General features: G+C 37.9%; 1 protein-coding gene across 4 annotated transcripts in view; it reads right to left on the bottom strand.

Moving 5' to 3' along the window:
- FARS2 (phenylalanyl-tRNA synthetase 2, mitochondrial) overlaps positions 1–26,795 on the bottom strand; it is a 532,084-nt gene that overhangs the window by 421,857 nt on the left and 83,432 nt on the right. For all 4 annotated transcript variants that reach the window (XM_047101724.1, XM_047101725.1, XM_047101726.1 and 1 more), the window contains exon 3: positions 18,474–18,508. The gene's annotated coding sequence lies outside the window, so the exon portion shown is untranslated. The remainder of the gene's footprint in view (positions 1–18,473; positions 18,509–26,795) is intronic.

The raw sequence follows: 26,795 nt of genomic DNA, 5'->3' as shown, positions 1-26,795 counted from the left end.
GGTGCACTCCAACTCCACAGAGATGGAAGCTCTTGCACTCAGGAGCCCCCATCAGAGCTCACCCTATGTAATCTATCTAGCTGTTCATCTGTACCCTTTACCATATCCTGTAAGAGACTGGTAAACATAAATTAAGTGTTTTCCTGAATTCTGTGAGCCACTCCAGCAAATTAATGGGGAATCTGAGGAGGGGGCTGAGTGAACCTCTAATTTCTGAGCAGTTGCTCGGAAGCTCGGGTGATACTCGCGATGGGCATCTGAGGTGTGTAGGTGTGTGTTTTGGGACTGAGCCCTTAAGCTATGGCACCTGACATTATCTCTGGGTAGACACTGTTAGAACTGAATTAAATAGTGGGACACCTAGCTTATGTCTGAGAACTGCTTACTGATGTGGAGAAAAATCTCTGAACGTTCAGTGACCAGAAGTGTCAGAAGAGGAGCATTCTCTGTAAAGGCAAACAAGACAGGCAAAGAGGATGAGGAAACATGCAGGAAAGGAAACAAAAACAAAAAAAAAAAAAAAAAAAAAAACAGAGACTTTTTGCTTTACACCAGTTTGCTTTACTACAGTCTAATGAGTCACCCTTTGAAGGATATCTGGATTGTTTCTGTTTTGGCTATTACCCAAAAAAAAAAAAAAAAAAGCTACTATGAACATTCATGTACAGATTTTGATATGAACGTACGTTTTCATATCTCTGGGATAAATGCCCAAGAGTGCAACTGCTGGGTCACATGGGAGTTGTGTGTTCAGTTTTATAAGAAACTGTCAACCCGTTTTCCAGAGTTGCTATATCTTTTACTTCCTGCCCAACAATGTATGAGTGATACAGTCTCTTCACATCCTCGCCAACCATTTGGGGTTGTCACTACTTTTTATTTTAGCCATTCTGCTAGGTATGTAGTGATAGCTCATTGTGGTTTAAATTTATATTTCCCTAATGGGTAATGACGGGGAACATCTTTTGGTGTGCTTATTTGTCATCTGTAGATCTTCTTTGGTAAAATGTCTATTCATGGTTTTTGTCCATTTTCTAATTGCATATTTTGCTTCTTTTACTGTTAAATTTTATAAGTTTTATATATGTTGTATGCTGGTCCTTTATCAAATATGTAGTTTCCAAATATTTTCTTCTAGTCTTGTAACTTGTTTTTTCATCCTCTTAACAGGACCTTTAGCAGAGTGAGAGCCCATTTTTGATGAGATCCAGTTCATCAATCCTTTTCTTATGAATCATGGTTTGGCTTGTCAAGTCTAGGGCTTTTAAGCCCTAGACCCCAAGATTCTCCTGGTTTTTTTCTAAAATATTTATTTATTGTCTTGCATTTTAAATTAAATTCATGACCCATTCTGAGTTAATAAGGTGTGAGGGTTAAGCCATGGTGTATTGTTTTACCAATGAATGTCCAATTGTTCCAGCACCATTTTTTTTTTTTTAACGTTATCCTTCTTCCATTAAATTGCTTTTTTCTAGACTTTCTATTCTGGGTCTATTCCTCTATCAACACCATAAGCTTTACTTTACCTTAGCTATATTATGTTTTAATAATAAGTAGTGTGATTCCACTGACTTCATTCTTTTTCAGGAAGATTTTTTAAGTATTCTAGGACTTGTGCTTTTGCCCATAAATTTTAAAAGAAGCTAGTGTGTAAAAATCTTGCTGGTTCTGAAGAGTACAGTAGAGAGGGGATGAGTGTTTCACCTTACAGAGGAGAAGCCTGACAAACACCACCTCAGCCAGGTGATCAAGGTCAACGTTGACAGTGATTAGTTACACTGATCATATGAACCCATGATATGATGTGATGAAAATGGCCATTACCATTGTGGTTGTTTTCCCCCAAAACACATAACCCTAGTCTCATCATGAGAGAAACAGCACATAAATCCCAACTGAAAGACAATCTAAAAATATCCCACAGATACTCCTTGAAACTGTCAAGATCATCAAAATCAAGGAAAGTCTAACAAACTGTCCAGCTCAAGACAAAGATGACTACATATAATGTGGCAACCTGGATGAGATTCTGGAAAACAAATGGAACATTATGTAAAAAAAATAAGAAAATCTGAATAAAGTATGGACTTTAGTTAATAATAATGCATCAATATTGGTTCATTAATTGGAACTAATGTACCAGACCAATGCAAGATGTTAACAACTGGGGAAACTGGGTATTGGATACATGAAAACTTTTTGCTTTATCTTACCAATTTTTCTGTAAATCTAAAACTGTTCTAAAATAAAAACTTTTATATATGTTTCTAAAAAGACAAGTGTTCAAAGATCAAAATTTAGTATCATTAATAATAATTACTTCATCAAGGCCATCTTTAAATGAAAACAAAACAAAACAAAACAACAACAAAAAAGCATTGTTGGGGTTTTCATAATAATTGCATTGAACAATTTAGGGAGAACTGACATCCTCACTAGGTTGAGTGTCCTGATCTGTGAACACAGTTATCTCTCTGCATTTATCTAGGTCTTTGACTTCTTTCATCAGTATTTTATAAACTTCAGCATATAGATCCAAGATGGAATTCATTAAATATATTCCTAAGTATTTCATTTTCTGAAGAGTGACTATAATTAATTATGTGTCTGTAATTTTGGTTCCTAAATGTTCATTGTATAGAATAAAATGAATTCTATTTGTTCATATTACATCCTGTGACCTTGCAAAATTCACTTATTAGTTTTAGTTAGGAGGGCATTCTGTTTCCTTTGGGTTGGGTTTGGTTTGGTTTGGTTTTGGTAGATTCTTTGGGATATTCTGTACAGATAATCAGATCATCTGTAAATAGGAATAGTTGTATTTCTTCTTTTCCAATCTGAATGCCTTTGACTTCTTGTTCTTACTTTACTGCAGTGGCTAACACTTCCAATACAATGTTAAATAGAGGTTAAGAGAAGACATCCTTGCTTTGTCCCCAAACTTAGAGGAAAAGCATTGAGTGTATTAGCATTAAATATGATATTAACTGGAGGATTTTTATAGATTTTTATCAAATTGAGGAAGTTCCCCTCTATTCCTAGTCTGCTGAGAGTTTTTATCTTGAATGAGTATTGGGTTTTCTCAAATGTTTTTTCTATATTAACTGATACGATCACATGATTTTCTTTAGTCTGCTGATATGGTAGATTATAATGACTAGTTTTCAAATACTCGATTAAGATGAATTTTAAAGGATAAAGAAGACTTTACCAGACATAAATATAAATGCATTTGTGTTTATTTGCTTAATGTGTATTTATCATTACTAGACTACCAGCTCAATAGTGGATTATTTACGTTTTATTCAACAGTGCATACCCAATCCTAAACCTAGTACCTAGCATGCTATAAACACTCAATAAACACTTGTGGAAGAGAGAGAAGAAAGAATAAAATGCTCAAGTACACAGCCACAAGTGTATATACATTAGAAAAATGACCAGACAGAGTACAGAAGCCAGAGATTATGTTGAGGAGTGGCTGAAAGGCAGAGCATATACATAAATTAACTCAAGATACATCAAAAACCTAAACATACAACATAATGACCTAAATGTGAAGCTTTTAGAAGTCAATATATGAAAATATTTGCATAACCTGGAGTAGACAAAAGCTTCTTAGAAAGTAGAAAGCAATAATCATAAAAGAAAGTATTGATAAAGTATTGATAGAATTGAAAATTAAAATTCTCTTCTTCAAATGACATCTTCAAGAAACTGAATAGGGAAGCCAAGGACTGGGAGAAAATGTTTGCAAAGCATGAATATGGCAGCTATGATGTATAAAGAATCCCTATAATTCAATAGTAAAAAGACACAAACAACCCAGTTAAAAACAAATGAACAAAATGTTTCAACACATTTCAAAAAGATATACAAAGGTCTGATAAGCACATATAAAAGTGTCTGACATCAATAGTCAGCAAGAAAATGTAAATAAAACCAGTGATATACTACTATTATTTATTGCCACTATTATCAATTATTGTTATAGCAGTAGAATAACTAAAATTATAAGACTGACAACACGAAATGTTGGAGATGTGGAGCAATCAAAACTCACATATACTAGTTAGGGACAGTGTAAAATGATATAACTTCTTCAGAGCAACGGTTTATAAAAGTAAACATACACCTTTCCTATAATCCAACAATTCTAATCCTAGATATTTAACCAAGAGAAAATGTCTACAAAAAGACCTGCACAAGTTACATTCATGGTAACTTTATTCATAACAGCCCCAAAACAGAAAAAGCACAGATGTTCCTCAATAGAAGAAGGGATAAACAAATAACGGTATCATACAATGGAATGCCATTACATACATACACACAGATTACTAAAGGCACAATAACACAGATGAACCTCAAAAACATTATGATGAATAAAAAAGAAACCAGTCACAAAAGAGTACATACTATATGATTCCCTTTATGTTAGGTAATATAACAAATCAAACTAAATTATAGTGGAAAGAGAATTAAAACAATGCCTTCCTTTGGAGGGTGGGGGAGGAGATTAATGTTCAAAAGGGGCATGAGGAGACTTGTTGGGATATATAACTTAAGTAATGTTTTGTATCTTGATGGGGGTTTGAATTACACACTTATATACATTTGTCAGAAGTCAATCTGTACATTTCACTGTATGTAAATTTTGCCTTCAAAAACAAAATTATAGTTTCATATGTATTTGGAGAAAGTCTTCAAATTACTTTGAAATTTATTTTTAAAAAAAAGATGGATTGTACTGGTGGATGGACAGAAGGATAGACAGATGGATGTGTGGTAAAATGAGCATACTAATGTATGAACTAAAAGAATCCAGGGATGGCTTTACAGAGGTTCAGTGTAAAACTTCTTTGAAAATGTACTGTATGCTTGAAACTTCAATAATAAAACGAAAAAATGGGAAAAAGTAAATTCGGGATTAGATCAAGCACACAATGGTACACTCAAGAGTATGGATCTCCCCCTGTAATGTCTACTTTTCAAACCCTAGGGCTCTATGGAAATGGCTCAGGGGGTGAAAATTAGACAGGAAGGACTCTGGCCCTAATGACACTACAGCAGCTCTACTTGTATTACACTTTATAAAGCAGCATTTCATGCAAATAGTTTGAAAGGTTCCAGTGATGCAAAGAAACACACACACACACACACACACACACACACACACACACACACAGGAAATCACTGCTGAAGTTGATGACAACTTTCACCACACAAGTATCATGGGCCTCCATGAGTGACAAAACACCTGTCTTTTCCAGGAATGGCTGTGTAAAATATGCAAAGTGGTGCCTCATACATATCCTCATAGAAATGGAATACTTAAAAAACACTGAAGATCACTGGTTTACTATCTTGACTTTCCAGATCAGAAACCTGGGTCCAATAAGGAAAGAAACTTCCAGGTGACAGGTCACCCCATAGTGTGGGGTGAACCAGGTCCAGGCTCATAAGGTGTCACCAGTCCCCTTCCTGCTCACTCTTCTGTAACACCACATCCTGCCATGATCCCCAGCACCCCTGAGGAGTCTTTAATGAGATTTTCTAGTTATTTTGGAGACAAGGTATTTGAAAAATAAGGTCTGTGCTTCATAAGACAAAATGCTTCAAAAGCAGAAAGTCCATTTTCTTCAGAGCAGCCTGTGAAAGATTATAGGCTTATTTTCTGATTTTGACATTTATTTGAAATTCAGATTCTATTGTATAACCTAATATAAGCTATGGAGATAATTAATATAAATGTGAATATCTCCAAGTGAAGTGGGAGAATGGAGGAAAAAGAACGTTCTTAAAGTTCAAGCCACTTTTCTGTGCCACTTTACAGCATTTAATTGTCTGCTATTCTCAAACACAAAATTCAAACATTAAGCTAAAATTACTCTCCTCTCTAAATCTCTATTACCTGTTCTGCACAAAGAGCGTGTGGACCTCTTTTATACATGTGTCTGAGAAGCTTGTGGGTAAACTGCTATTTAACGGAGGCCTGGAGTTCATCTTTCAGTATAGTCAAGAGGCCCCTCAATTTAATTTAACTGAGGGTGAGCTGATAACACATGTCAAACATACCCTGGTAAGCTACTAATTTTATAATCCATGCAGCCCTGGGTCTTCCTGATATTTTTCAAACATCAAAATAACAGCTTGCCTTTAAGATTTTTCACCTTTGTAGCAGAATCAAAGAAGGCTATCTCTCAAAACTACTTATCTTTTTACTAGCCCTCTTGTCAAAGTTCTGGTAAGAGAGCAGAAGGATAATAACAATGGCATTATGATTCTCTCTTGAGTCACTAACTGGGCACTTCACATGTATTATCTCACATAGTCACCGTCACAATCCAAGATTTATATTATTTTGTAGAAAAGGAAAATGAGGCTCCAGTTACACACACAGAAAGGGTACTGTGAAGAATCAGAAACCCAGGTATAACCGCAAAGCCCAGTTTTTCTATCAAGTTGGATGATGGAAAAACTTTAGTTATCCTCATCAAGACCCCTCACTCCCATCACACTGCACCCAGGGCATTGAGCAGAATTTAGCATCTGGTGCAACACATCCTCTAACCCAGATAGGGGTTTCCAGAAGATGCACTGCCTCCGTGACCACTCGCTCCTCTAATGTGCTGCCTCCTCCCTAAACCACCAGCTCAACTGTCAATATGTGGCCTTCCGGTGGAGCGGAAGAGGGACGCAGAGTATATCAGGAGGACACCACAGGTTGCACAAGACATAAAGAGAAGGGCCACGGCTGCCCTGCATGTAATAAGGAGATTTGCTATGTACCCCAGGGCCCCCCTTCAAGGTAGCTGGATCTGTTACAAATCTCTGGGAGTCTCCTGTGAGGCTTACTGCATCATCTCCACGTCCCCTCTCCTGTGCAGGGATGGGACTGGAAGCAAATGCTCCCCACAGTGAACAAGGCCACAGCCACAGCCAGTCTCTCCAAAGGAAGCAGCCACAGTGGCCTTTCTGAATAATGATTCCAGACACAGATAAACTGGACCTGGAGGCCACCCACCTCCAAGTTCGCACATGAAAACAACAATGCAGTGGCTTTTGTGAAGTTTGATGAGCCGAAATCTAGGCTGAGATCCATTTTGGTGACCACGTACCCAGAAACAACCAGCGAGAGCTCTAAAAGGAGGCACGAAGGGCAGAGCTGGCCCTTGCTGGCAGCAAAGAAGGCTGAGGGTGCTTCAGAACAGGGCAACGCTCGTTCTTAGCCATCATCATACACACGGACCACTGTGACATTTTAGTTTGAGAGCTAATAAACAATTTCTCTCCTTTAAAGGGACAGGAGAGGTCACTTTAAATTTGGAAACTCTGAAAGGGTAAAACTGATACCACAGTCTTAAGAGGACAGGAAGGAGAGTCTGTAGGTTGGATGACTGAAGAGACAAAGGTCCTTTCCCAGCCCTCAGATATCCCCCAGCAGGGTCGATAATACCGGGTAGCCCATTTCACCCCTTCCCTGTCAGGAGCCTGCCAACAGCCCTGTGCATTGCAGGTCCTAACACCCAGCTTCTCTGTGGTTCTTCTTTTCCACTTTTGTCTCCATTTCCTTACATGGTCCTCTTTATTTTTATACCATATGATAAGTTTATATCCTGCTTGTAAGCGGCCTTCAATTATTTAAGAGAAAGGTGAGAAATAAATCACAGTAATTCTTACTTTCTTCTCCATACAGGGCTGAAAAAAAGAAGATAAAGTTGTTCAAATTATATCTAAATAAGAATGCTCGGTTTCTGTGTAAGGATCTGAATTAGTTTAAGGAGAATCACATTAACCACATTGGAAACAATCTTAAAGATCATAAAGACTAACTTGGTCATCTTGCAGAAGAGAAAATGCCCCAGGAGACACTCAACTTAACGAAGGTTGCAATGTTATTTGTAGGCATGCCACAACTTTACAGCATGATGTGCATGCAACCGACGCTTTCAAATGCTGAAAGAGGACATATTCAAACCATGTCTCTCGAGCCATGTATTAGCTGACAGACACACATATGCCACTACAGCGTTTACTTGTGCAATTATTTAAAGATCGTGTAACATTTACTTATTTTCTGAAAATGAGTGGAAATGGAAAAATATAAGTGCTGATACTAACAATACAAGTGAAACAAAGATGGACATAATTAAGGGTATGAAATTGACGGCTCGCCATCCACTGACCAGTTAAAGGACATAAGTTGTTCCATTCAGCATGCAAAGGTAACAGGGAGCAAAGTATAGACATCCCCAATACCAAGACCACAATGTCTAAATAGAGTCCTAGCAATGAGAGCAAGTGATAGAAAATTTTTAAAAGATGACAAAAATCTTAAATGAAAACTAGCATCAAAAGAACATTCCAGTAACTCAAATACAGAGCAGGGAGTTCAAATGTCTGTTCGCCAGGTATACACCTTACTACACAATCAGGGTAACCAGTTCCTTATTAAAAAGAAAAAAGGACACTGGGGTGCCTGGGTGGCTCAGTCAGTTCAGCGTCTGACTTCAGCTCAGATCATGATCTCACAGTTCATGAGTTCAAGGCCCGCATCGGGCCCTGTGCTGACAGCTCAGAACCTGGAGCCTGTATCAGATTCTGTCTCCCTCTCTCCCTGCGCCTGCCCCACTCATGCTCTGTCTCTCTTTCTCTCTCAAAAACAGACATTAAAAAAAAAAAAATGAAGAGAAAGTTTATTAATAAGCCACAACAACTGTGTACCAGAAGTATTTAGGTATAATAATTTTGTCTCTTTCTATGAGAAAGAAATAGTAATAAAAAATTGGCTTACAATATACCTCATTAGAGATAAATTTAAAGAGAAGCCAATCCTGAGGCCAAACTATGTATAGGAACAGGTCTATAACTCTGGGATACATAAAAGAAAATTTCTGCATATATTATATCTAAGTCAGTGATTCTTAACTGAGCGGCTGGCAGGGGGAGGATTTTGACCCTCTTGTCCCTCAAATTTTTGGTTATCACAGCACAGGAGGAAGGGCTACTGGCATCTAGTAAGTAAGAGCAAAGGATGCCACTAAACATCCCACAGAGCACAGGACAGCTTCCACAACAAAGAACTATCTGTTCCAAAATGTCATGCTGCAGAGGTTGGGAAATCCTAGTCTTTCTGTGTCTGTGTCTGTTCTGATTCCGATTCTCCCATTCTCTCTTCCCCTCCCCCGCGTGCACTGTCTCTCCCTCTCAAAAATAAACAAACATTAAAAAAAAATTTTTTTAAAAAGATAAAAGGACAAGATAGCATTAAAGTCAACATCACGGGTTTCTGTTCTACCCCTTACAAAACCACCAGTGATGTAGTCCTTACCTCTATTAGTACTAACAGTGTATTTCACTGATATGGACAGTACTATTACTGACAGAAGCAAAATCTGAGCTACAAAATTACAGTTTGTAAAACTGTCAATATTTCAGCTTACTATACGTTTAATGCTCTAGAAATACATGTACATTGTAATAAGAGTTGGCATAAAAACACACATTTATCTTTTACTTCTCTAATAAGAGTTGGCATAAAAACACACATTTATCTTTTACTTCTCTGAGAACATAAAACTACATGTTCAACTTCTACACATGAAAGTTTTAAAAACTTTTTGAGGAGTACATTGTGAAGTAAAGTGGATGGCAGCCTGTAGTGGCAGAGAAAACACTAGAACCCAGTCTCTTGAAGAGTATGTCTTTTACACTTCTTTTGCTAGGCTTCTCTCCCATGACTAGATTGCACTGGCTTTGTGACATCTTCTCTGGCTATGCACAAACTCTTGTTTATTGTTCATGGTTATTGGCAGAGAATTCCAAGGTCTGCAGGATAGAGATAAACAAAGAACCTACCAAGTGGATGTTCTTCCACTCTATTCTTAACCCATGAAAAAATGTGGTCAAAGGCAATTCACATTGACTTTCAGTTCTTTTTTTAAATAAAGTACATCCAAGGAAATTAGAACTAGATCATAAGCAAAAATTCAGGGGTTAGAGAAGGAAATAAATAAAACCACAAAAACCACTCCAACTCTCTGCCTTGCATACAAGCTCCTAGCTGTGGGGCACCTGGGTGGCTCAGTTGGTTAGGTGTCTAACTTTGGCTCAGGTCATGATCTCATGGTTTGTGAGTTCGAGCCTCTCATTGGGCTCTCTGCACTGACAGTGTGGAGCCTGCCTGGGATGGATTCATTCATTCTCTCTCTCTCTCTCTGTCTTTCTCTCTCTGCCCCTCTCCCACTTGCACTCTCTCTCTGTCAAAATAAATAAACCTTAAAAAAAAAAAAGTAAATAAATAAATAAATAAATAAATAAATAAATAAATAAGCAAGCAAGCAAGCAAGCAAGCAAGCTCCTAGCTACAAGACAGAAGGCAAAGAAGTAGGAAGATGCAATTGTTCCTCCAGGAAAAGGCACTCAGGATTACCAGGATCGCAAGATAGCCAGAGAATGACTATCTAAATTTCCACTCATGTGTAATGATTTGGTTAAATAAATAAAATAAAAACAGTAATATCATAGAGAGTGATAACAAGGCTAACAGTAGAAAGTAAAAGTAAAAAGTTTCAGTGCCTAGGAGGGAGACTTTTCTACTATTTTCTTCTAATGAGCTATTTAGTCCTTTATTCACATAGTTCTTCAAATTTCTATATTTTCTATCATTTAAAAAGTCCCTCTCGGGGCACCTGGGGGGCTCAGTCAGTTGAATGTCTGACTCTGTTTCAGCTCAGGTCATGATCCCAGGGTCATGGGATCAAGTCCCCCATCAGGCTCCACACTCCACTGGGCTCCATGCTGAATGTGGAACCTGCTTAATTTTCTCTCTCTCCCTCCCTCTGTCCCTCTCCCACTCATGCACATGCACTCTGGCTCTCTCTCTGAAATTAAAAAAAAAAAAAAAAAAAAGTCCCTCTCTTGACCCTATCTTCCTCTCCAGCTACTATCTCATTAACCTCCACTCTTTTACCACAAAATACCTCCAAAGTGTTATATACCAATGTCCTCTAATTCCTCTGCTCCATGCTCTAGACTCAGCCCAAGGAGGCATTTATTCCACCACCATAATTGCTGCTGTCCAGGCCATCAGTGACCCCCGCATTAGTAACCCCAACAGCTGGTGCTTGGTGTGCATCCTTCTTGAACAATCAGCAGCATTTGACAAACTTGCTCCCTTCTTTTTCTTAAAACATTCTCATCTTAGGGTTCAGCTCACCATCTGGCCTTCTCTTCTCTCACTAGCTCTTCCTTACTGGCCATGTGCTTATTCCTGCTCCTCACCCAACTGGGAACACTGATGAGCCCCAGGGCTCAGTCCTCAAGTCACGCCTCTTGCACTACACTCACTTCTTAGGTGACGTGGTCCATCTCACAATTTTAAATGTCACCTGTAAACTGAAACTTCTCTAGCTAAATCCTCCTCCCCTAAACTCCAAATCTACTAACCTACTGCCTACTCAGCATCTCTACGTGGAGGTCCAATAGCCATTTCCAACCTATTACAACCAACGCTAAGCTTCTGATTTTGCACTCCCCCCTCTAATTTGCTCTTCTTCACGTCATCCTCCTAGCGGATCAAGTCAGAAACTCTGGAGTCACCCGTGATTTCTGTTTGTCATGCTTCATATTGAATCCATAAACAAATTTTGTTAGCTCTACCTTTAAAACATATGTTGATTCCAACTTCTTACTTATCTCCACTGTTACCACCCCAAACTAAGCCACCAAGAACTCTCACTTGAAATTTTACACTTGTTTCCTGTTTCCATCCTTACTCCTCTACAGCCTACTTTTCACACAGTTGAAAGAGTAATCCTTTAAAATTTTTCCGTATCCTCAGCTCCAAAATCTCTGCCCAACATAAGATGACCCGAATCACCCATATCCTTATATAATCCTCTCCCTTTGACTATGAGAAGAACTTGCATATATGAAGGCTATCAGTTCCATGACACTGTTGTGTTTACATGTCAAATGTGAAAGGGTTTTGCAGACACAGTTATGACTCCTAATGAGTTGACTTTGAGTTTATCACAGGGGTGACTATTCTAAGTGGGTCCAGCCCAATCAAGGGAGCCCTTTCCAAAAGGGCTTAGGTATTACAGAGGCACAGAGACTGGAAGCATTAAAGATTTTCCTACTGGCCTTAAAAAATAAAGAGCTACAGGGGCGCCTGGGTGGCTCAGTCGGTTAAGCGTCCAACTTAGGCTCTCACAGTCCTTGAGTTCGAGCCCTGCATCAGGCTCTGTGCTGACAGCTCGGAGCCTGGAGCCTGCTTCGGATTCTGTGTCTCCCTCTCTCTCTGCCCCTCCCCTGCTCATGCTCTGTCTCTGTCTCAAAAATAAATAAAAACATTAAAAAAAAATTTTTTAATAAAAAAGAGCTATAATGTGAATTATCTATGGAGGGAGCTAGGTGGCAGGGTACTTACTGTGGGAGACCTTTAGAAGCTAAGGGTCACCATAATGTGAATTCTGCCAGAAACCATATCAGTGTGGATGAAGACCCCAAGTTCCAGATGAGAATGTAACTCAACTAACACATTGATTTCAGCCTGGAAAGACCATGAAGAAAAAACCCACCTGAGCTGTGGCTACACTTTCTTACCTACAGAAACTGAGATAATAAATGGGTGCTGATTTAAGCCACTAAGTTTGTGTTAAATACTATGTACCAAGAAGGTATATATTCAATAAACACTGTTGAACAAATCATTTCTCATTCGTTTACATGCTTTGAATTAATAAAAGCCACACATATCAAGCTTCCTAATACAAGTGAAATTCCTAATAATCTGACTAAAGGCTACTTTATCACCAATTCACAGGATTTGATATCCTAAAAAAATAAGGCGGCAAAAAAGGGGCACAATCATTTCAATCAAATAGTATATGATGGTAAAAATCAAATTCCAAAAGAAAATTAAAAAAAAAGAATTAGGGCTCTTTCATTTTACTTTCCTATTGTATTCTTAGTGTTCTAAATAAACAACTGCATCACAAATGCTATGAGAATTGACTAAAAAAAAAGTATCAGCACAGATAATTTTGCCAGATGTGATGTGATGGCTAAATAACAGGGGAAAACTTCCCTAATGTATTTTTAGAATTTTCTAAATATTTAGTTTGCCTTTGTTCAAATAATTCTTTTACTTTGGGGTACCTAAAATACAATTCTGGACACAGGTTAAATGTTTGAAGACAGAAATAAAGTCCACCAAAAAATAAAAATGAATTTCTGGATGTCAGTATAGAAGACACTCAAGGGCAGGAATCGGAAAATAAAAAGGGATACCATCGCAATCCCATGGGTTGTGGGAACACCACGCTGGAAGACAGCCAAACTCCACCCACCAGCTCCCTGGAAAATTCTCACAGCTTCCCTCAAAACTTCTCTCCCAGGACATACAATCACAGGACATGAAATCTGTATGTACAGCCACAGAGCAGGCAAACAAAATTGGAATGACATGCCCACAGGAAATTTACTCCAAAAAAGGATTTCTGTCTCCATTTTGTCTCCTCTTTTTCTCCTCAGCCACCATGCAGGTAATTCCTCCTCTACCGACATACAATTAATCCACACCATTGACAGCCTCCAGACAGGAAAGACAGAAGATGGCACAGCCTTGACCTGAAATGACACGCAGCTTCCAGGGAAAGACCCCAATACCCCCGACAAGGGAGGTTTCACGTAGCCATTCCCAAGACCCACTATCATCTTTCTGTTAAGGATATGGTACTATTGCTTCCCTAGTAATTTCTAATATTAGGAAATGTACGTGAAACATGATTTTGTGAAACACCAAATTCCTGACTTTGACTTTCAAGGAAAATAGCTTAAAATTAAATGGATTCGTTTATTAACATAAGAATCATGAGGATTAGGGGTGTCTGGTTGGCTCAGTCGGTGAAGCATGTGACTCTTGACTTGGGGATTGTAAATTCAAGCCCCATTTTGGGTATAGAGATTACTTAAAAATAAAATTATGGGGATCAGAGGAGAAAAGGGAGAATTCCTGTGAAGCATTCTGAAGACTTACGAATAAAATAAAATAAAATAATACACAAAAAAAAAAAAAAAAAAAAACACCCACATTGCTGGTAGGATTAACTTTTTACCCAAAGCAGACCTTAGTATTTGCTCTTTGATCTAATAAAATATAATCAATGAGTTTGGAATATTTCTAGGATATGCAGTCATTCTCCTGGGACATATGCCACTGTTCCACATCAAACAAAACCTTTTTCCTGGGCATCTGATAGAAGCGAGGTCATATGAAAAGACATCTCATAGGTGACTGACTAGTTTTACAAGGGCAAGATAGTTTATCACAGAGTGAGGTCTCATCAATAAATAACAAAACTAATTCAACATAGGCGTTTGGTTACTGTAATGATTAAATGTGGAAAAAAAAAAAAAAAGGTGCCTGGGTGGCTCAGTTGGTTGAGCATCTGACTCTTGATTTCGGGTCACAGTTTCTGAGTTTGAGCTCCACATCAGGCTCTTCACTGACATTGCGGGGCCTGCTTGGGATTCTCTCTCTCTCTCTCTCTCTCTCTCTCTCTCTGACTCTCCCCTGCTCATGCTCTCTCTTGCAAAATAAATAATCTTAAAAAAAATCTTTAGTTTCCATTCATTTTTATAATAGCAACATATGAAGCCCAAGAAAGAATTTATGTATTATAACTTATATGCCATGAACATTGTTAAAATAGTATGTTTGAGAAAATATATATATTCAGGAAAGAACAGTAAACAAGCAGGTATCATGATCATTATTAATATAGTATTTTTGAGAAAAACAGAATATACAGAAAAGGCTAGCAAATCTGGGAAGTATGTAGGAAATTTATGAGAAGCATGTTCCAGAGCACTGAGCATGAAAATATGGACAGCTCCCACTCATTCTTCAACAAACAGGGGCAGTGCCAAGCACTGGGGATTTCTGGGAAATGTGACCTAGCCATGAAACACTGTGGCAAACTATAGACAAATGCAGAGAAAGCGGGCTAGAGTGCTAAATACCATAAACATTACCATACAGTGCCCTGGGACTCCAGGAACTATTGGCAGAGATGATCAGAAAAAACCCACTCAAAGATGTAAACTTCTGAGAATTCCTGCCATCTGGACAGGATTAGGACCTGTGTAATGGAATGCAACATCTTGAACACTGGGAAAGACAAGTCACTGCTGCAGAAACATCCAGGGAACAGCACCCACCAGTTCTGTGTGGATTCTATGAAGAACCTTGGGACAAGTGACAAGCTATGCAAAAGACAGCTGACGAGAAAAGAAAGACACATTTTAAAGGTACACCAGGTAGACTGTAAACACACCAAAGCAAATCTAGCAAGTAGCTTTAGCTTCCTGGGAATGGAGACAATTCATGAGATAGAAAACAGCACAACATGAAAATAAGTTAATTAGTAAAAAAGTTGTTTGCATACTTAAAAAAAAAAAAAAAGGAAAGATAATTCTGCTGAGTCTCTAATGAAAACATTGAAACTTTTATTTTTTCTATACAATCAATATAGAAAACAACTATCCATAAAAGTTATGAAAACAATTATCCATAAAAGTTGGATTTTCCTTTGGGACCAATGAGGTCATATTACTTTCAGACTGTGAATTTTTCCTTCCCAATATCATCAAGTTCCCACCTAGACACATAAAAAGAATAAAAATATACAATAATTTATTTAAATATCTGCTTTAAATAAATTTTCAAAGCAATTTTTAAATAAATTTTGTCTAAAATTATAATTCTTGGAGTGCTTGGATGGCCCAGTTGGTTATGCGTCTGGCTCTTAGTTTCAGCTCAGGTCATGATCTCATGGTTTGTAAGTTTGAGCCCAGCATAGGACTTCACACTGACAAGGCAGAGCATGCTTGGGATTCTCTCTCTCTCTCTCTCTCTCTCTGCCTCTCTCCACCCCTCCCCAGACCTCTCTCTTTCTCTCCCTCAAAATAAATAAATAAACTTTAAAAAAATAAAAAATAAAATAAAATTATAATTGTTCCTCTGAAAATATGAACAGATTTCATTGATTAATTACCAAGGAAATGTGACAACTTTCCAAAAACCTTTCTTCTTGGTGGAAAGCAACCTACAGTCTCTAGGTAAGTTATAAAATCATTTATAACAGGGTAAATACTTTACAACCAATCATTTTTTTTTTTCATTTTAGGACTTTAGCCAATGTGAGAACATAAACCAGAAGGTAATGGAACATAACTTCTGGAAGGAAGAAACCAAAGTATTATTGGCCACACATAACTGTCTCTCTAGAAATCTCAAAAGAATTGACAAACTATTAGAACAAATAACAGGATGCTCAAGGGAATAAATGTAAAATTCCTAAAAAGCAATAGTATTTTTCAATCCCAGCAATAACCAACAAGAAATAAAGTTATAATGAAAACAAAATCTTTTATAATAACTAAGTAGCCCCCCCGCCTTATAAACAGTTTCATTTTCCACGGTTCTGGTTACCCTCAGTCAACCATGGCCCAGGAGATGATCCTCCTTATGACATATTTTCAGAAGGTCAGTAGTAGCCGAATACAACATCACAAGCATACATCATTCACCTTGCTTCATTTCTTCACACAAGCATTTTATCACCTCACATCATCACAAGAAGAGTAACTATAGGACAGTAAGAAATTCCGAGAGAGAGATACCACATTCACATAACTTTTATTACAGCATACTGTTATAATTGTTCTATTTTATTATCATTGTTAATCTCTCCCTGTGTCTAATTTATAAACTTTATCATAGGTATGTACATATAGGAAAAACACAGGATACATAGAGTTCAATACATTCTGTGGTTTCAGGTGCCTGCTAGGGGTCTTAGACCAAATTCCCCAGAACTAGGGGAGGAACTACTGCATATAAAAAGGCCTATATGAAGCAAATTACAAAAATTTACCAAAAGCCATGAAAGAAAATCAGAATAAATAGAAAGAGATATATGTTGAATGGGAAGATTGAATAATACAAAAATGTCAGCTCTATCCAAATTATTTTGATGTAATTTCTAACGGCAATTTCTCCGGGATGTGAGGGGAAAGTTAAGAGGACTTGAGGGGCACCTGGGTAGCTTAGTCAGTTGGGTGTCCGACTTCAGCTCAGGTCATGATCTCACACAGTTCGTGGGTTTGAGCCCCGCATCCGGCTCTGTGCTGACAGCTCAGAGCCTGAAGCCTGCTTCGGATTCTGTGTCTCCCTCTCTCTGCCCCTTCCCAGCTCATGCTCAGTCTCTCTCTGTCTCTCAAAAATGAATTAACATTAAAAAAAAAAAATTTAAAAAGAGGTCTTGAAATACCACCTAAGTTCATTTGAAAAATTAAACAAGTGACAGAAGCTAGCAATTTTTTGAAAAATAAATAAGAAAAAAGGAACAATGAAAACTCGCAAGAGGGGCACCTGAGTGGCTCAGTCAGCTGAGCATCTGACTCTTGATTTCGGCTCAGGTCATGATCTTGTGGTTCATGGGATTGAGCCCCACACTGGGCTCTGTGCTGGCAGCACAGAGCCTGCTTGGAATTCTCTCTCTCTGCCCCTCCCCTGCTCATGCTCTCTCTCAAAATAAATAAACATTTTTTTTTAAAAATGGCAAAAGACCTGACATAGCAAACAGATTCCGAGGAAGTTTAAAATTTAATATAGATCCTCAGAAATCAATGTAGAAACAAATTCCATAAGACATAGTGTTAAGAAACGGACTATTTGGGAGAAAAATGAACTCATCTTCACATCATATGCCAAAACAGACTGTAGAGAGTTCTGTAGAGTTCTATGTTTAAAAACAAAAGAAAACAAACAAAAACAGAAGAAATATTGGTAATTTTTTAACTGATCTGGGGTTAAGAATGACTGTTATACAAAAGAAGTAAATGAAATAAATGAATGGAAGACACATAAGTTTGACCATATGAAAATTTAAGACTGCTGATGTTTGTAACCATCAGAAAATTTGAAAGTTTAAAAAAGAAAATGGGGAAAATCTCTGCAGTGAATGACACAGCCAGCCACTATTTACTAGGGCTCTGGGACAGAATGTCAGCTCTTTGAAATGCTGATGGTCTTTTCAACATTCTATGCCATATAAATAGTTGTTTACATCATTTTAAATATAGATCTGGAAAACAAAAGCATACATTTTATTTCAAAAACAAATCTGGGCTTTTGAAAATAGTTTATTTGCCCATAGAGTTATGAGTTCCCACATATGTGAAGAAATATCTTTGATCCTAGGAAGAGCTTGAAAAGACTCAGCTTTCAGTTACACTGGTATGAAGTAAAGTCTCTGAGACTTTTAAAAAACCATCAGCCTTCCATGTCTTTGTTCTTCCAGAGAAAAACCTGTTTTATTTTAAAACTCTAGAATGATATATTTAGAACTAAGATTTTTTTCCTCCACTCTGAGCTTTCTTACAAAAAGCAACCTTACCTTTTAGTCTGTTTTAATCCCAAAGGAGACAGTATCTGAAAAATAAAAATAAAACACAATCGGAAAAAACAGTTGAAAATTAATGGTTCAAATACATTCAAGCCTCTGTAATTTCTCATATTAAGTCATACCAGAGCTCTGTGCAGAAGAAATAGGTGCAGTGTTTCTCCAAGTTTGCACTAGTGGGGGGTAGCACCTCTGAGGTACAGCACAGTGTGAACAATAAAATCTCGTCCCTCTTGTCTCTGTAAAATGTAAAATGCCTGCCCCAAGGCTATAAAAAGAATGGACTTGAATGCACAAATATCCACTATCTACTAGGCTTGTTGTACACATAAACACTAATGCTTACTATTTGACAGTACAACTAAATAAAAACAAGGTTATTGTTTGCATATCAAATGTTAATTTGTTTTACTTTCTACTTTGATAAATATTACGTTCTCTAATTACATACAATTTCTCCCAAACTTAACCTGTAGAAGTAATAGTGAAAAACTCATTCATGATATTTCTACACAATGAATCACATGATGTAATTTTATTTCACCTAATAGCATTGGTAAAGTAATTTTTTTCTCCATTGCTAAAGTATTTTTAAAAAGGATTTACATTATAATCACTAATTGTTCATAACATGTTTAGTTTTACCTAAGAATATTTGCTCAGAAGAAACAGTTTGAAATCTTTTATCTGAATGATATCTGTTCATTTAATTAAATCAATTCTAAATTTCAATACTGGTCAAAAAATAACATCAGTATGTAAGTCAAGACACAAAGAAAAAAAAAACACATTTATAAATAGATAGAGTCTAGCAAACCAGAAAGCTTCAACACTCTTAAGAAGAAATGTCAACACAAAACACCTGCACACGATTATCCTGCTGGTTAACTATGGATCTTTCTCTGGCATCTGTTGATTTGCCATTCCTACTTGCCCTCTATACAGTTTCTAGGAGAGTACTTGTTTCCCTTTCTGGCCTAGGTTATAACAAAGGATAAGATGGGGGCAGAATTGAAATGGAAATGGAACTTATAAACGTATGAGTCACTTAAAGCAGCAAAAACCCATGAAGTGAGGACACTGATTTGGAAGTAGCAATTTTGGACAAATACATCTTGCTAGAGTACAGTCACATATGCCAGGGAACCACTGTTCTCACAGGTCAAATGGCAACAAATGGTCACATGACTTAGAAACCAAATTTAGGTCCATCGACTTCAGAGAAATCATTACATCATCATAAAAATCATAAAAGAGCAATATCAGACCCTAATCTTAATATACAGATAGATGGCAAAGGACAAGGGTTCCACATTACCACAGGATAAGCATGGCTTAACAGAAGACCATGGAAGGGGTAAAAGAAAAAAGTTACAGAGAAGAAAGGAGGCAAACCATAAGAGACTCTTAAATACAGAGAACAAACTGAGGGTTGATGGGGGTGGAGAGGGGAAAGTGGGTGATGAGCATTGAAGAGGGCACCTGTATGGATGGATGAGCACTGAGTGTTGTATGGAAACCAATTTGATAATAAATTATATAAAAAATAAATAAATATAAAGAAATAATAAAATAAAAAATCATCATCCATGAAATCAAAGAGTTTAAAATATATGAAGGTGGAACATCACAGTATTCACAGTGAAACACAGAAATACGCTTATAAAAGAACACATGATTAACAGGAGAAGAGCCATTAGGTCCTGCAGATGTACACGAGGAGGAACAGCAAATGCAGACAATGCCTGGTAATGCATTCATGGAAGAGGTAAGACTCCGACTGGTTATTCCATAATAAGTCAAGTTCAGACAGCCAAAAAAGTATAGAGAAAAGGCAGCAGATGGTATACATACAAGAAAAGTCAAATCAGAGTTCAAAGTTACAACAAATACTTAATGTTGTATGCTACTGGTCTAATATCTGGCTAGGGATTGCTCGAAATACCAACAGGCCAGTCAGACACGGGAAGCCAAGCAAAAGCCAAACAGCAGTTTTACAAGTAACATTGGCCGAAAACAACTTCTAAAATTCAACAATAAATGGAGACCAGCAATTAAGAAAGGTTCCAGGTGATTATATCCTTTAAACAAGGTTCAAAACCTAGTGAGGCAGGACTTTCCTTACACATTTTATAGATTTCACTATAGGACTCTCTTGAAAATATCTTAATATGATCATGTTGATCAAAAAAAAAGTAAATCAAACCTGATGCTATAATTTCATCACTCTGTGTTTTATAATCTTGCTGATAACTGCAATTCAGTCATTTCAAATCAGCAGCAAACTCCAGCAAAAACAGGGGTTTTGAAAGTAAAAGTCCTGGGTTCAAATCTACACCCACCTTAACTAGCAAGTCATTTAATATCACAAAACCTCATCTGAAAAATGGTAATAAATGCCATGAAATGAGATCTATATATCTGTATGGGTATAGATGATATTTAAACATACACACACACAAACACACACACACAGAATCTACACATAGAATCTAGCTGGGTGTCTCACACACAATGAGTGAGCTTTACACGCGTTTCTTTTTCTTCTTGCCTATTTCAAGTAAAACCAAAATATATAGAACCACTTAAATACTGACTGCTCCTAAGCACATCTTTTAGTTTCCCCTAATTTCACTGACATAATTCCATGAAAGCAGTAAAAAAAAAGTAATGGTGATAAAGAATATCCAGACAATTCAAAAAGAAGAATGGTACATTTTAGAAATTACCAATACAAAAAGAAAGCTGTTTCCGGTTCTGTGTCTCCCTCTCTCTCTGCCCCTCCCCCGTTCATGCTCTGTCTCTCTCTGTCCCAAAAATAAATAAATGTTGAAAAAAAAAAAAATTAAAAAAAAAAAACTGAGAACAAACTGAGGGTTGATGGGGGGTGGGAGGGAGGGGCTGGTGGGTGATGGGTATTGAGGAGGGCACCTTTTGGGATGAGCACTGGGTGTTGTATGGAAACCAATTTGTCAATAAACTTCATATAAAAAAAAAAAAGAAAGCATTCTGAATAAATCCAAGGTCATATAAAAAAGTATTAGCATAACATTCTTGATTTGATCTATAAACCTAAGAATTATTCATTTTGCTAAATAAAAGCAAACTCCTAGTATCTGTTCTTTTATAGTCCTTAATACTGAACCAATATGTTTTTAATGTAATTCATCCATTGTCTAAGTCTAATCATCTTCCCACATGAGCATTCACCCCACTTGCCCTTCCCATAGTCTCATAACTGCACTGGCACAATATCATGGGTAATATACTGACGAACAGTGTTGAAACCATGTGATATTGACCTCATTTTCTCCATTTCCTCTGATTCGAAAATAGCTTATACCCTACATAACACAGGTATATACCTCTGGGTGCATTAAAAGTAAGGATCTCTGAGAAAGCAGGGTTTTAAATAAAGCCACTTAAGTTAATCTGAGTAGCTCAGCTACTTTAGGGATATCATCAATCATCAAAACTAGCCAGAAACTGCTAGAATAGCATCTTCCAAACTTCACATAAATAAATCTGTGAGTTTCTTAACATTCCATGCTTTCAATTAGCCTTTCTATAGCTCTGCTCATTTTTTTATAACCATATACTTCTTCCTATTGATTCTCAGCACTCATATATTGGCAGGAAACCATTGCCAAGCTAATAGAATGACATGCATTTATGCAGTGCTTTTAATTAAGTCATTTTGGAATCTCCTTAGCATTCTGATGAAGATGATATGTTGTCTTCCTTGAAGTGAGCACAGTTGAATTTGTCTTTGTATTTCCAGTACCTGGCCCAGTGCCTGCTACATACCAGGTGATCAGTATCCATCACAAATCGCCAGAGTGACACAGTCCTGGGTTTCAATCCTGGCTCCAGGACTCTCCAAATCTAACCTGGAATGTGAGCAAATCATGTGACCTCCCAGGGTTCTAGTGTCTTTTATAAAAAATGGGAATGAAGAAATCCATTTCATAGAGTTTCTGTGAAAACTAAATGAAGTAATGTATTTAAAGTCATTTTGGAGTAGCTGGTACATAAGGGCTGGAAAAATTGTAGATTAGTTTCACTAAATCATACATACTCCTCACACAAATCCTCTCTGAGGTCATAAATTACATAGGTAATGTCAGACTATGGATTCAGAGTAATACCTCCCTTAAGACCAATGATTATAGACAGAAGGGTACTAGACCCTAAGAAGCAGCATTCTCTGAAATTTGCCTTGATCATTTTAGAATATTTCCCATATCTGGTTTCATGGTCCAATTCTGTAAATTTTGATCTCACAGTTCCTTTAAACTCAACCCTACTATGACCCATTAACAACCATACTGTGCATCCTAGGCCAGCTAATCCCTAATCCTCTTTATATCTATCTCCTTCCTTGTATCTAACCCTTAATATTCCATTACTGGTCCTAACATTCCAAAGAGAAATAGAGATGAATAAGCTTTGGGGTCAGATAAGAGGAAATCCCAGCCACCAGAACACTATTTTTTGAGCCCTTCCGTGTGGCCATAGAATCCCAAGAGGTATAACAAGTATAACACAGCAGGCTGGACATGGGGGAAGCAGTGACATTTCAATGCTCCTAGAAGATGTGAAACAGGGATCTGGTGAATCTCTCATTATAAATATCTAAATACAAAGCATTTTAAAACTAAAATTCATTAGTCTATAAACATAAGTGAGAAAGACCATGGTGAATTCAGCCAAGCAAAATAAGAGAGATAATGAAATCTTCTATCTGAAGACTATCTAAGTATAAAGCCTGGACACTTCAGAGTTCATAAGATGTAAGTCTAAAAAATATTTGGGATAAGATTATAAATCAACAAATATTGACCAAACATCTACTACAATAATGCAAACATTTGCAAGGTCTTCTAGAAGTTACAAGGTATGTTCAAATAAATACTTGCATAAATACTGGTAGCAAACATCCAAATCTACCCGAGAGAATAGAAGGAATGACTATATCTCTAGGGGAGACTGGAGGCATAATCCAAAAGCGTCTGTTAATGAACATGAAATTTCTTTGATGCCACATTTCTGATTTTTTTCCTAATACATAATATCCCTATATTTGTTGTAATTATACTTACATAATAAAACACCCATTAAGAAAATCCCTCTCTCACACTCTCAAAAATAAATAAACAATTAAAATTAAAAATGGGGTGCCTAGATGGCTCAACTGGTTAAGCTTCTGACTTCGGCTCAGGTCATGATTTCGTAGATCATGGGTTCAAGCCCTGCATCAGGGTCTGTGCTGACAGCTCAGAGCCTGGAGCCTGCTTCAGATTCTGTGTCTCCCTGTCTCCATGCCCTTCCCCCACTTGTGCTGTCTCTCTGTCTCTGTCTCTGTCTCTCTCTCTCTACACATACACACACACACATATATATATGAAAAATAAACAAACATTAAAAAATATTTTTTAATCCCCAACACTGGGGTTCAGAAAACATTCAAAGTTAGTGAATACACTTAGGTGTTGGAAGATGGCACGCTCTGAAATGTGCTGCCCAACACTCTACTGTCGCCATCCACTCTACTATGCTTCTCTTCCATTTAGCTGTTCCTCAGTTGTATCCTTTATAATAAGGCAGTAATAGTAAGTAAGGTGATTTCCTGGGTTCTGTGAGCCAATCTAGCAAATTATTGAATCTGAGGAGGGGGTTAATGGGAACCTAAGATTCAAGCTGGTTGGTGAGAAGCATGGGTAGCAACCTGGAAAGGTGACCAGCATCTACAGGGGTTGGGGGGAGGTGGGGGTCTGGTGGGATTGAGTCCTCTCCCTGTGGGGACTGAGCTAAATCTGGGTAGCTAGTACAGAACCAAATTTAATTGTAGGATACACAGTCAGTATCTGAAGAGCTGGAAAAGTGTTTAATATGGGGGGTGGGGGAGGAACAAGCAAAGGACACATTTGGTATCAAAATTTTATGAGTGAAGTCAGCTCACAGGCACATCAAACATGGAAGGACAAAAATTACAGTCAAGAGACAACGGTGAGTTCATTCTAGATTTCACTCACATTCTTTTTGCTTTTTGTTGTTGTTCACTCACATTCTTGATTTTGAACCATCATTCTAATGTGTGGAGAAACTGAATAACTTAACATACATGAATGATTGTGGAAATCAATAGGCTATCAAATTTTAAAAATACTGCACCAGGTGGTGGACTTCAATTTACAAAAGAAATACATTCTATCAACTTCATTACAAGTTGGATGGCAGCCCCACATGTTTTAAAGCAACAAGGTTTACGAGAGTGGGTGAAAATCCATGAGGCTATGGTGTAGCTGAAACATGGCACTCTATCACCCCAAAATCTTCGCACACATAAAGCAGGACCATTTTGCAAAGGTGTGCTCTGATCTTGCAGCCCTGAAGGAAGTAGCACCAGAGGTGTTCCCTCCCTCTAACTTCTCTGACAAGACACTCCCTCAGTTCAAGGCCAGGAATGGTGAATTTGACCATGGCTGCCCTCCACCACAACAGATGGCTTGGGAAGGTTTATAAAAGAAACAGTAGTGGGGAAAGAAGAGCTGTTTAAAACACAGAACTGGGCTCATCATTCTAGGCCTCGGAGCTGCAGTGTAAGGTGTTCACAACTGAAATGGCTCAGAAGCTGTTCTTACAACAACTAAGAACTTACTGAGTTGTTCTTATTACAGGATAATTCCTAACAAAATGCATGTCGTATCTTAAAAGCCAAAAGGAATAAAATAGAAGGCACCAAGACACCTAAAATATTCTACCATCATTTACACTTCAAAATGACAAAGTAAGAGTAATCAACGCCTGTAGACAGAGGTGTGACAGACCAGAGTGCCTGGCTTAGGAAATCGAGGCAGACATTCCCCCACAGTCCTATGGGAGTTCTTCAGAACACAGCTCAGTCAGAACCTGGGTCTCCTGAATCCTAAGATGTTAATGTTTCATAACATGATATTGCCAATGAAGAGGCTAACATGGGATCCTAATGATAAAGAGGGGGGCATCCTACCTTCACATCATTCATGCTCAAAACTAACAGAGCAAAAGGACCACTCTGCAAAACCACACTATTATTCTCTAGACCAATTTCTCAAATATCTAAGCTCACAGTGGACGGATGGTAAGGATGTCAGTGAGAAAGACTAAGCAGCCTCCTGCTATAATTAAAGTAATTTCCTACATAATGATAGGTATAACTTGAGGAGAAGGGGATATTTAATTCTGGCCTATCCTGAAATGTAGTAAAAATGGAAGTCTCATTTACCAGCAACAAAAATAAAAGTTAACACGTTTAGTTATTTTAAGATCTAACAATACTAAGATCACTATTTTTAGGTGATTTGCAAAGACCAGCATGAATCTGAAAGACTCTTTTTACCATTTAAGAACAAATCCGTTCTATACCCTGCCTGATCTCTGAAGGGGATAAAATTTCCCAGTCTGCTACTAAAAATCAGATGTACAAACCAGGAGTCAGTATGTTTCAGTAAAGCCCAGAATAGTATCAACGCCCATAAAGTGAGAATCAACACAAGGCAAGGGGCGGTGCAGGTGTAGCTGTCCCCTGCCTGTCCTCCCAGTTTTCTATTCTCAAGTGAGGCAGACTGCAGGCTGACGCCAGAATGAAAAGTAAGAAAGGAGAAAAGGAGGAAAAGGTCAACTCAGAGCTAAACGGCATGCAGGGACGCAGGCTGCACGGGTGATCTTCACCATCCACAACGTGACCTTTTCTGTGTTCTTCTCTTCACCAACCAGCTTCACAAAATATGGAGATTTCATATCGAATAATGGAAAAACTGTGAAATAATAACTGGCACCATTAGCTGATTAAAAGAAAGTAAAAAAATTTTTTTTTTCCTTCCTTGTTTTTCCAGGGTGGGGGTTAACTCAGCTGAACACTAGAAAGCCACAATCTCCCTTGACAGTGTTACAAATTTTTAAACGTTTATTATTTACTTTTGAGAGAGACAGAGTGAGAGCAGGGGAGGGGCAGAGAGAGACAGAGACCCAGAATCTGAAGTAGGCTCCAGGCTCTGAGCTGTCAGCACAGAGCCTGATGCGGGGCTCAAACTCCAGAACCGTGAGATCATGACCTGAGCCAAAGTCAGACACTTGACCAACTGAGCCGTCCAGGTGCCCCTCCCTCGGGAGTGTTAAATGCGCTATCACCCCAGCATAAGGAACCAGGCTAAGGAGCAGGTGCATCTGTGAGAGGCCTGGGCTGATTTACCATTTTCATGACTCTGTTTTCAGTCTTGTCAGTATTTCCTGTGTGTAATGCCCTTAATACCAGGTCTGGCTACCATAGTGGCC

The sequence above is a fragment of the Lynx rufus genome, unplaced genomic scaffold (genome assembly GCF_022079265.1).
Source record: "Lynx rufus isolate CCGP_SWC_20201006 ecotype Redwood Valley unplaced genomic scaffold, mLynRuf1.p SCAF_6, whole genome shotgun sequence".
Lineage (NCBI taxonomy): Eukaryota > Metazoa > Chordata > Mammalia > Carnivora > Felidae > Lynx > Lynx rufus.
This window is presented reverse-complemented; position numbering and strand designations above follow the sequence as displayed.